The 12,218-nt window shown below is 50.1% G+C and overlaps 1 protein-coding gene across 4 annotated transcripts in view; it reads left to right on the forward strand.

Annotated features, from left to right (window-relative positions):
• PTPRE (protein tyrosine phosphatase receptor type E) overlaps positions 1-12,218 on the forward strand; it is a 163,872-nt gene that overhangs the window by 54,325 nt on the left and 97,329 nt on the right. For all 4 annotated transcript variants that reach the window (XM_039250751.1, XM_039250750.1, XM_039250747.1 and 1 more), the window contains exon 2: positions 8,100-8,122. The gene's annotated coding sequence lies outside the window, so the exon portion shown is untranslated. The remainder of the gene's footprint in view (positions 1-8,099; positions 8,123-12,218) is intronic.

Consider the following 12,218-nt stretch of genomic DNA (forward strand, 5'->3'; position numbering starts at 1 on the left):
GTGCATTTATTCACTCACCCAACTGGTATTTTCTGAGTTGCTAATATGTGCATAGAATAGTTCATGTAAGAAGTTCAAGTTAGAGGTGACAGGATTTCCCATCAGAAAGCACCAAACTAGCTGCAGATTATGTATCTTTGAGTGAGTGTGTGCACCTTGCTGTTGTCATGGGTAACATTTGGTGGCTTGTGCCTGCCCACACCCTAGGGCAGTGGAGAGGTGGCCAACTGAATCCTAATCCCCTCTCCACTGACACCGTGTGGCTGTGAAAGCGTGATTAGAGAAGGAAGACGCAGGCAGATGGGGCAGTGGAGGGCAGCTTTGAGCTTCAGGAGCACTGGGAGGGACAAACTCGGGGTACCCTGGGGGGGGGCTCAGACAAGGTATCCAGGATGGGGAGGGCATGAGGGGCACCTGGCTGTTTTGGGTGAGATGGAACACTTTCTGGGTCAGGGAGCAGCGTGCGGAAAGTGAGGAATGGGGAGACTGCAGTGTGGATGAGGTGCCTCTAGAAAGTTCCTCCTCTGGACACCATTGAGAGGAAGCACGCTGTGGCTTTTAGTGGGGCTGCTGAAAGGGGGGTTTAAGTTAGAAGTGGGAAGGGGACCCCTGGAGAAGGAGGGTGCCCGTGAACTGTGTGTGGGTGGCTTGCTGGGGGTCTTCCCCGGGAAGTTCCAAGCTCTGCGACACTATCCAGACGCTGGTTTACCCACTCATATCCCCCCCCCTTCTGATCCCTACCAGTCTGATCAGAAAACACTATTTCCTTTATTCACCCACTGTAGCTATTCTCATATGATGATAGAACTGCATACTGGTGAGGCGGTGTGTGTAACTTGTGCCTTGGCCATTTGTATAGGATTGGTAGTAGCTAGTATTTCAATGAACAGCAATAGTAGAGAATTTAAAATTAAGAAGCACGTCATAATTTGTCTTTCATCCTGGGTCCACGGGAATAAGGGTCCTCCTAGAAGGTTATTTAATGCTGGGGCTCATCCACTACTCGGCCTTGGGAAATGCTGTGTTGCTCTGGGCCTCTGCAGCTGCTGCTGTTACAGCTGAGTGTGGTGGTCATCAGCCAGAGCCTTCACATGCATGGTTCGCAGGCTGATCACAGGCCTAGGGCCCCTTGGGGAAAGGCAGGGGCGTTCCAAATTGGCGTTCTAAAAATCAACACCTACAAGCATCCGTTTACGATCGGCTATTAGAGATAAATCATTTTCTCTGAGGTTCGCTGAGCCTTGATTGGACCAAGAGCAACATCTTTTGCATCAGATTCAGTGTTCAGTTACCACCGGCATCAGGCACCCAGTAAGCCTGTCTGGAGTACCTGTCACAGGCTGGATGCGGTGGGAGGGAGGAAACTGGTTTTGCTTTCAAGGAGTTCTCCACCTACGGACTCCCCACCCTGCCTGAGGTAGGAGAAACAGCGTCAGGTCACATGCGATCAAGGCTCTGGCAAAGGAGAGCAAGAAGCAAACGGCATGCCTGTGAGGCGGTTCTCGCCTGAGGTTCACTCCCTCTCTGAGCCGGTTCTCCATCTCCCCTTCTTCCCTGCCTCGCCCAATTAGTGGAGACATTTAGTTGTGTTCACAGGTGGTCTCTGGGACCCCTTCGTTCTCTGCTGGCAGCATGTAACGCGTGGCCTCTAGCACCAACTTAGGGTAAGTGATGCTTACCTTCACAGCATCGCCTGGAGGATGAGGGTGGTCCTCAGACACGCCTGGGCGGGTGGGCGTATAAACCCTGGATCCTCTGGTCCTCCTTCCGAATACCGTGAAATTCATGCACCCATTCAGCACGGGGCTGGGGAGGCCTCCCCCGGGCCAGCCACGGTTCTAAGCACATGGGATATTTCTCTCCGCTGTCACTGGGAAAGCCATGGCCTCGTGTGTGCACTGTCAAGTGATACCTCGAACCACATGAGTCCACAAAAGCAGGCCGAGAAAGCCACCAGGGATGGCTGGTCCCCATTTTCCCACTACTGGTCAATTGATATTTCAGTCCTTTTCTTGCAGATAGTACTTGCCAGTAAGCAAGCAGCTGTGGAAAAAAGGGAAGTGATTGGATTCACCTCCTGATTTTTATCTCCCTGCCAACTGTTTGGAGGTGCCGATGGCAGCAAGCGTGGAGCCGATGCGAGGAGCTGGGTTTCCCTGGGTGCAGAGTCCATTTCACAGGCCAGCACCCGGGGGGGTCCGCAAGGGCCGGGAAGGGGATTGGTCAGCATTGTCTGGGAACGTGGGTGAGCATGACTCAGTTTACTGCAGCCAGACGGGATGGGACGGGCAGACAGGAGCCGGCAGCCAGGAAACAGGCAGTCTCTGGGGCCAAGGTTCAGGGTGAGACCCGGTTTCATGAGAAGAGAACGGTGAAGTCTGGGGTGAGGGAGGGGCGCGCTCACAGGTGACCCCATTATGAAGGAACAGAGCTCGCGGAGGCTGCAGAAGCATCACCTGCTGACAAGCCAAGGGCTCCCGGGTTTTCTCCGTCTACAAGACATTGTCATTCGTCCACACTGCAGCATCGAAAGAGCCATGATTTATAGAGCAGGGATCACGTGGGGTTGAGAGTCTAGTACCTTTACACCAATAGTTACCTTTTTCCCTCGTGCAAGTTTTTGAGGGGAAATGTGAAATCTGTACCTCCCACATCTGGGGAGCCGGGAGCCCTGGGTAATGTCTCCCGGAGGTGGGGAGCTTGACCCCTGGTGAGCCCTGCTCAGGGTCCCAGCTGGGCCACACAACTGTAGGATGACCTGGGGACATGTCCTGAAGCACTTAGTGCAGCTAGTTTAGTTCCCTGGGAGCTCTAGGAGGCCAGAAAGCTGGGGCCCAGGTCCAGAGTTCCACTGCACCGCATGGTCAGGGCAAGTTACTTAACCTCTCTGGGCCTCAGTCTTCCCATCTGCAAAATAGGGCTAAGCCAGACTCTTCATGGGAGCATTGAGGTTCTTCAGGGATCCCTGTATGCACTTGATGGGATCTCTGGTGTGGACTATCTGTAGTTAGGGTCGATGCTTTCTCCAAAGATGTTTTCATACTGTCCTTGCCCTTGAGCACAAGAACCTTCACAACGAAGCTACTTATGGGGCAAAGATTTTTAAAGTATAATATTGACGACTGTCAGTATCCAGGAATCCTTTGTGCCGAGTGCAAGAGGCGGGCAGGTGAAGAGGCGGGCCGAAGGACCAGGTGTCATCCTGCACCTTCCACAGCCAGGGTCATGCTGGCGCAGGGCAGAGGCGGGGGCACGTGCCTGTTCTAGATCTGTGCAGTTGGTCCGTGGGAGGGGGGCACAGGAGAGGCCCCCCTCCTGTCTGGGGCTGGAAGAGCACCCGGTGCCTTGGAAGGAAAAACAGTTAAAGTCTTGTGTTCCCAAATGATAATGGCAGAGACAAACATGGATAGTCAGAAGCTGGCAGCCATTTGAACTTGTAAGAATCGAGTCATTGGTTTGCTAATCGGCACAGTTTCCCAATCCAGAGAAGCCCCTCCCGCAACCGTGGGGTAAGGAGGGAGGTGCCGGGATAGAGCTCCAGAAAGTCTTAAGAAGCACGCACATCTTTGCTGAGCACCTGTCCCTGCATCATTTTTTACATTTGCCAGATATTTAGGAGTCCAGCTGGTTGATCTTGGATTGACAAAACGGCAGGGAAAGTAGATCTCTTCTCCAGCATTAGCAAAATTGTTTGAAGGACCCCCGCTCCTGCCTTTTCAAGTCGGCTTCGGTGGGGTGGGCAGAGTATCATCACTTCTCCCCAACTCATCATTCAGGGGGGTTTCGGTCCCCCATGTGTTCAGCAGCCCCTCACGTTAGAAAGTACAGAAATGAACAGCCTTGCGGATGCTTGGAAGGTAAGCCAGGAAGCTGTGATGCTTGCTGGCGTGTGACATCGGGGAGAGCCTGGAGCCCAGATGACTCAGGGGCATCTTGCAGGCTGTCCTGCCTTGCGAGTGGCCACGGGGAGGCAGGGTGCACTTGTCTCCTGGCGGGACCCCGGCGCAGCAGGTGTGCTGTTGTGGGGGCGCCCTACACCCCCCCCGCCCCGCGCGCTGCGTGGGCGCCACGGCCTCTGTTGCCATCTCCTCTGTACTGGTTTCTCTGCTCTCAGGGCAACCCATCTAAGCTGACGGCCGCCCCCTCATCGTCTTGCGAGTCCCTGTGCCTGAGAGGGAAAGGCCCTCTGTGCTGGGGCTCTGACAGTTGATGGGGGCAACTCAGTGTCTGAGACCCTGGGGTCCGGACGGTGCAGCCAGGGTGGCGGAGGCTCTCTCTGTGGGGACTGACTGTGCTGCCGAGACCGCGGAAGCCCAGATTCGCGGTGTTTCCTTGCACGAGTGTGCTTTTACTAGTGTGCCCTTGCTTTATGAAATTGAACCTATCATAGAAGTTCACAAGTTTGATACACTACACATGTGGAAATACACACAGAAACATTTTAATATTTTTTAATGTTTATTTATTTTTGAGAGAGAGAGCACGCAAGCAGAGAAGGGGCAGAGAGAGAGGGAGACCCTGAATCCGAAGCAGGTTCCAGGCTCCGAGCTGTCAGCACAGAGCCTGATGCAGGGCTTGAACCCACAAAGCCCGAGATCATGACCTGAACTGAAGTGGGACGCTCAACCAACTGAGCCACCCAGGCACCCCTGCATCCAAAATGTGATAAAATGCTGCAGCCCACTTGAAAGAATCGCTTGTAAATACACCCTCAGCAACACACAGCCCGCCCACCTGAATGTTTAGGATGCTTCGAGCCAAGGGTGTGTGTGCAAAAGACCTTTTCCTTTTGTCCGAGTTTGGAAAGATTGTCCGGCTCTGTCCATCTGAGAGCTGGATGCGTCAGAATAATTTTCATCTCCTCCTTAAATGAAGCAGCAGCCCCCGCGGGTGGATTCCAAACGTCATAGTTTTATTTTCTTCTTGGTGAGGTTTGGATGCGCTGTAAGGGTGACAGGTCTTTCAGTATCTTGTGAGCCATCAGGACCCAGCCCTGTGGCCTGGGGCCGCTTCCTGCCGAAGTGCCGGCCCTCCTGGCCTCCCGCCCGGCCCCGCCCCTCTCGGTGGATTTCCCCTGTTCCGCGTCCTCAAACCACCTCTTTCCCAGGGTCTGGCTTGGCAGGCGGCCTCCGCCTCTGTCCCCTGGAAGCAGAGTGGCCGCGTCTGGACGCCCCAGGGACAGCCCTCCACACTTCCGTGGTCGGGCTGGCGCAGGCTTCCACACAACCACGTCCCCCCTTGCAGGCCCACAGGCCGTGGTGCAGCTCTGCCTGGGGTGCGAAGGGGTTTTTTAGGGAGTTGCTTGTGGCAGTGTCGTGCTCGCAGACGCCTTTACGGGTCTTCCTGCTGGTGGCTGGTGGGAGACGTTAGGAATGTAAAGAATTAAGGCTTCACTGGTGGTGGAGGGGGGGCGCGGGGATGGAGACACAGAAAGAAAAACCAGCAATAAGCCAACCAAAGAAAACCACAGGGTAAGCTAGACTTGCGTGTGAGGCCCAGCCAGGAGTGGCCTCAGCAGCCCCGGGTTAGCATCCTGGCTGCCCGCCTCCCTGCTCTGTGTGACACTGGTCAAGGGGCTCACCAAGCCTCAGTGTTCTCTTCTTTCAAAGGGGACTCCGGTGCCTGTTTCATAGGACTGGCTGTGGGCCACGGAGAGACTGTAAGCGGCACTGGACAGGATCCAAAATCCAATAGCTTCTCTCCTTCCCCTGTGTGGACGATGTTGCCATTCCTGATAAGACCAGAGAGGTTTCCAGGTGTGGAATGATGCCTTCCAAACAGCTCAGTGACACCCTCCTCGTGAGAAGAACAGATCTGTCCGCGTGAACCGACCTCCCCCACCCCTGGCTTTAAATGTGCTTATTTCATCTTTTCAGACGTCGTGCTCAATATTAGAACTGCAGTCCGCATCAGGGCCTTGGGCTAAAGGAAGTGTTCATGTGCCGAAGGTTGGCTCGAGAGGGTATTCTGGTTGCTTGGTTTTTGTTCTAATTCTGTTCTTGGAGAAACTGAGAGCCGTGGTTTTGCGCTGCAGTGTGTAGCCTACACCAGGACAATACGTGATCTATTTGCCCAGCCCACAGTCCCGTGTATTCTTGTTTAGTTTAAGAAAATAAAACAGCCTTAGTTCAAAGTTGAATTCAAAATGGTTGTGTGTGTTTGGTTGATATTCAGTCGATTATGCTTATTCACTTGTTTAACCATCCGTGGGCAGGGTCCCTGCCTGGTTCTACACACTCTTGGTTTTCTCCCTGGTGGTTTTCAGTGTGGTTTGGCTCGAGCCTGCGCCTTTGCCTCTGCCTATCACTGGGCTTTGTTTCATGATAAAATGACCCTGCATTACACTGGAAGGTAGTTTTGAGCATTTCTACGAAGTCTGAAGCATAAAGGACACTTTCTGCCCCTGGCTTCTCGCCATGCTTGGCCCCAGACAAGCACACAAGTGTCTCTTCCCAGCATTTTCCCAGGCTCTTCGGGGATTGGAAGGAGTAGTGGGCTCTTGCAGTTAGTTATTCTTACGGAAAGCAGCTCCCCTCGCCCCCCGTGATCACCAGTGGCCCCACAATCAGCGCCTCCCTCACCTCCCTGCCATTTACTTTGTGTTCTGTTGGGCCCTGCTGCACTCTGGGAACTCTGTGACTTGATATGTTACCCAAGAGACTGATTCCCAGTTGATTTTTTGTGGATTCTTTGGGATTCTCTATGTAGACGGACATCAGAGAACGCCGAAGTCTTTCTTTTTTCTTTCCACGTTCAATGTCTTGTATTTCTTTTTCTTGCCCTATTACGTTGACCAGTACAATGTGAACTACGAGTGGCGAGAGTGCACATCCTTGCCTCGTTCCCAGGATTAGTGAGGAAGCAGTCCGGCTTCACCACTAAGATCGCATTAACTGTAGACTTGCCCAAGTAGATTTAAAATTCCTCAGTATTAGAAGAACTGTGTCTTCTGCTCCTTTTGGCTTCACCTGACTTCATGGGTCAGCATTTTAATTCCTGCAACAACTTGTCGTGATTGTGTGCTGTACACTGTTGTCTTTGGTTTAAAATATCTAGCCCGGCCACGACTAAGATAAGAAGTATTCTATTTTGGTGGAAGGCACCATGTACAGCATTAGCTATTTAAAAATAGTGGTGATCAAAACATCTAGCTGCACAGATGTGTGGTGACAACTCAGCATGGTCTCCAGCTCCGGTGGGAGGCTGTCCCACTAGCTGCTCATACAGGGACCAGAGGGCCATGGCTGCCAGCAGAGGGGTAGGCAGACAGCACATGGTGTACGGTGTATGCGAAATGGAAGAGTATTTGTCCACAGAAAGGAATGAAGAACTGGTACATGTTACACCATGGATGGGTCTCAAAAATGTACTAAGTAAAAGCAGCGACTCACAAAAGGCCACATCCTGTAGGATCTCATTTTTATGAAATGTCCACAAGAGACAAATCCGCATACAGAAAGTGGATTGGTGGCTGCCCGGGGAGAGGGGGTGGGGGGAGAACGGGCTGGAGAGCTAAAATGAACTAATGGGCGTGGGGTTTCTGTTGAGATGATGAAAATGCTCTAAATTTAGGTATGGTGGTGGCTGTAAAACTCTGTGGTTAGGCTAAAAACCATTGAATTGTACACAGGTGGACTTTATGGCATGCAAATTCTATCTTAATGAGATGTTAGAAACGAAAAGGACATAAAAGCTTAATTATTGAGGAATGAGCGGGCTGGATAATGATTTAGCTGGAAAGCCAAGGTGAGGGGCCAAGCCATGCAGGTTATAAGTATCTGAGCATCGCCTTGGAAGAGGGGGGCATTCAGGTTGGGGGCTCGACACCCAGTGCCTCCCACCTAGGTCAGCCCCTCGCTTTCCCCCAACAGTGACAACCAGAGGTCACGGGAGAGCTCAAGGTGCTGCACTTTTGAAAGCTGATGACTGCAACAAAAAGTCACCGTCACATAGATAGATAAAAAGGCCTCAAGGAGGCCCCAACAACGATGCAGAAATGAGCACGTTCACCTAGAGCTGTAGACCAAGAAGTGGTTGAATGAGCACCTCACACCAGTAACCAGAAAACTAATTCTCTTTTTTTCCCCTTTCTTTTTCAGACTATAGCCTTCGTTTTCCCTTGGTGAGTACAAAACTTTAAACATTTTTTTTCTGATGTGTAGTTAACAAAAAAAAAGCGTGTGGGATTTCATTGGTAGAGAAGATTTATCTCTAGAGAAGGAGGGTGTGTATGAATTTATGCCTTCACTTGCTTGAAGAGGCTCATATCATACTTTTGATTACATCAGTGTGTGTGTGTGTGTGTGTGTGTGTGTGTGTGTGTGTGTTTAAACTCTGGCTTTGCTGTTCAGTCTCCTGACCTGTATTGTTGAGAAGACAATTTCCACATGCTCTCCTTTCACTGATTTGTCCTCATTTTTGAAAGGGCCTTGCCTTATCTCTCTGAACACATTGGGCGACTATTAGGGAACACAGAGGCACATAATTGCATTGATGGTAATTGCCTCTTAAATTGATCTGCTTTGGGGAAAACTGCTGAAAAGGAGCTTTTCTGGATCGCACTTTGGATTAAAAAAGAACCGTGTCGTTGTCACGTAATTTTATGCCTTTTGAGATCTAGGCAATGTTCCATGGCCTTCATGTCCCAGTGCTTAGAGAAGGAAACTTTTTTTGTGTTTTACTCAGTCGACTTACTGGTGTTAAGATCCCCTAAAGCAACCGAGGGGAGAAAATCTAAGAGCTTCTGAAGTGGCCGCGGTACATGGACAAGTGGCGCCCGGTGTGCGGTGGTGCGTGTGCTCACGTGTGGGGAGTGTCCTGGATGTATGGGAAGCTGTTTCTCACACGCATCACCTTGTATGACATACTCTGATTCTGTCCTGAATTGTTTTAAGGTCTGTGGGTCGACTGTTTTCCTTTGGCTTCGCCCTCTCTTTTGGTCCCGTGGCCCTTTTTCATCTGGACGCAAACGCTTCTGGTATTCCCCGTGTGATCAAATGCACGTGGGTGTGTGGACTGCTGCTCTGTCTCTCAAAGGAAGGCAGATATACTCAGCGATTTGTCACGACAGAGCACAGGGAAGGCCCCCTTTGCCACCCGCTAACCTAATTGCGTTGACCCTCTTCTCTGTCCCATCATTATCGGATGGTAATCAGTTTTCAAGGGCACGATCTACGTCAGCAAACACAAAAGTTAACAGCCGGCTTCAAGAGCAGGAATATTGCCGGAGTCATATTCAGGGGGTGGAGGCTGAGGTACGAGAAGACCACAGTCCCTTATCGCCTCAGAACCTCAGGAGAGAGAATATCGGCTCCTGCATGTTGGCTTCGGCGGGTAGTTAACTTGCTGTTCATGAGGAGCAGGGGCTCCCTGTCTTGCTGGAATGAAACATGTGAGGGTCTCATCCCACAGACGCGTCTCCTTCCCAAATGCAAGATCCAGGTTATGATTCGTGACAAGCACCTGACCTTTGCCTTCCTTGGCTTTCCGCTCAGCACTGGTGCCTCCAAACACAGTCGTGCCGTTTGTCCTCTTGGCAACTGACCTGATCCCTGACCGTGTCACTCATCCCGGCCCCGTTCTTCACCTCCCCCCTTTTTAAGGTTTATGTATTTATTTTGAAAGAGAGAGAAAGAGGGAGAGGGAGAGAGCACACAAACAGAGAGAGGAGAGAGAATCCCAAGCAGCTCCCCACTGTCAGCACAGAGCCTGGCATGGGGCTCAAACCCGGGAACTGTGAGATCATGACCTGAGCCGAAGTCAAGAGCCAGATGCTTAACTGACTGAACGACCCAGCACCCCCTTCACCTCCCTTTCAGTAGGAAAGTAAAGGTTGCTCTAGGAAGCTATGAGTTGTTAGATAAAAAGTGTTGCTTATTTTAGGAATTTTCTCTTCGATGTGAGGAAGGTCTGTTCCAAGCATGGACCCCCACTTTGCTGGCTGCCTTATTTAAAGCTTTTGTTTGGAATCTGCTGCCAGGGGGTCAGGGTTAGGGCATCAGATAGATCTCTTAGCCTAAACATTCATTGCTAAACATTTGGGTCTTGGTCCAGAGCTTCGAGACTTCAGCTCCCAGAAAGGAATTTATTTCTTTTTTTTTTAAAGGTTTTTATTTATTTCTAGGAGAGAGAGAGAGAGAGAGACAGCGTGAGCAGGGGAGGGTCCGAGAGAGAGGGAGTCACAGACTGAAACAGGCTCCAGGCTCTGAGCTGGCAGTCAGCACAGAGCCCGACGTGGGGCTCGAACCCACGAACCGCGAGATCATGACCTAAGCGAAAGTCGGACGCTTAACAGACTAAGCCACCCAGGTGCCCCAGAAAGGAATTTATTTCTAATGTGTGGGGTTAGAAACTTGTCACTGAGTCAGTTAGAACTAAATAAATAGCTCACTTTGGGCAGGGCAGGAGAGAGCACGCCCCCTGAGGTTGGTGACTGTCCCAGGCCACGGTCCTCAGTGAACACCTGCTGGGTGAAGACAGGAGCCCTGAGCCCGCCTCTGCTGTCAGCTGTCAGTCAGTACCCAGGATCATTGTAGCGTGTGAGTGAGCTCATCCCAAGCTAGCAATTAATTGAATTGTAATTAACATCATCACAAAATTATGGTAGTTGCTTCCATAAAGACATGACTGAGGGGCGCTTGGGTGGCTCAGTCTGTTGAACATCCGACTCTTGATTTTGGCGCAGGTCATGATCCCGAGGTTGTAAGATTGAGCCCCATGTTGCGTTCCACACTGGGTGTGAGGCCTGCTTAAGATTCTCTCTCTCTCTCTCTCTCTCTCTCTCTCTCTCAAATAAAAACATAAAAATAGGTGCACTTGACTGGCTCAATCAGCTAAGCATCTGACTTTTGATAGGTGCTCAGGTCATGATTTCATGGTCGTGGGATCGAGCGGGCTGTGCACTGATCTTGGATCCTGCTTGGGATTCTCTCTCCCCCTCTCCCTCTGCCCCTCTCCTGCTCATTCTCTCTCTCCAAATAAATGAATAAATTTAAAAACATTGAAATTGAAATTGAAAGTAAAAAGTAAAAAAATAAAGAGGGCATTTAACTGGGTAGCGGTGTAAGTGCCTGTACTGTAATGGAGAGCAGACGAGTTCTTTTTTCTATCAATAAATCCTGACTTTTTTCTTAAAAAATAAAAAAAAAACCACCTGTTAATAGCGAGCCAAAAAAGAAAGTCAACTTTCCCCTCCTAAACTGGATTAAGATGGGCCTTTTTAGCATGACCACCAGCCTCTGATTCTCTTTTATTTCTCCTTTTTGTACTATGTAAACACAGACTTGGTAAGTAACATTATAATTCATATCCACCATCAGACACGACCAAAGTCCCTCAACCCGAGAACGCTTGCAACTCTGTGGGTCTCCAGTACCTAGTATGTTAATAATGCAGTAGAATGTCAGAATTAAGAATTTATGCAAGACACGTAATTAAGGTTTAAATATCTTTTCCAGGCTCTTTGAGGTCTTGTATTGTTATACCAAAGGGTATCCACCAGTAAGTAAAATTAAATGATACTGTAACTTGGCTGTTTCACTTTAGTTCATGGAAATACCAAAGGAATAAAAGGCAATGAAATTAAAGTGCTGATATTAACAGTGAATTTAATTTTAAAATTAAGTTGGAATATTTATTCACTAGCCGTCTCCTCTTTAATGATCCATCTTTTCTCCTCTATTGGTTTCCATTTGTGTGATTTTTCTCTTCTAAGTCATTTTCCTTCCTCAGGGTTGGTGGGAATGGCCACGCAGGCAAGAAACGGACAGAAGAACCTGAAGGTTTTTAAATAAGATTCAGGGGACTGGTCTGTTTTTGGCAAGGCAGGGAGGACCCCTCGGAACACACCTGCCCGCCTCAGCTGGGGCACCCTGTCTGCGGGTGGCCTCTCTACTGGACTCTGTATCTGCAGGGAAAAAATGACAAGCTTGATGTATGATGTGCAGAGCACAGAAGACTTGAAAACGTTTTCAGACACTTGATTCCTATTTCCTGCCTTTGCCCTATTCTTGGGTTTTTTTATTAGCATCAGTGGGGCCTACGATTCTCCCATCCGAGCAACATGTGTTTCACCCAACACCGAAGAAGTTATTCTCCCGTAACTGAAATTGGAAATTGACAGTAAATTGAAAGAATGCCTTTGGACTTGCTGGTGACAAATGGATTAATCTCTCATTTGTTTCCATTTCCATTCCCTCCCACGGCCCCCCCCCCCCCCC

Source organism: Hyaena hyaena, unplaced genomic scaffold (assembly GCF_003009895.1).
Source record: "Hyaena hyaena isolate Hyena2069 unplaced genomic scaffold, ASM300989v1 scaffold_380, whole genome shotgun sequence".
Classification (NCBI taxonomy): domain Eukaryota; kingdom Metazoa; phylum Chordata; class Mammalia; order Carnivora; family Hyaenidae; genus Hyaena; species Hyaena hyaena.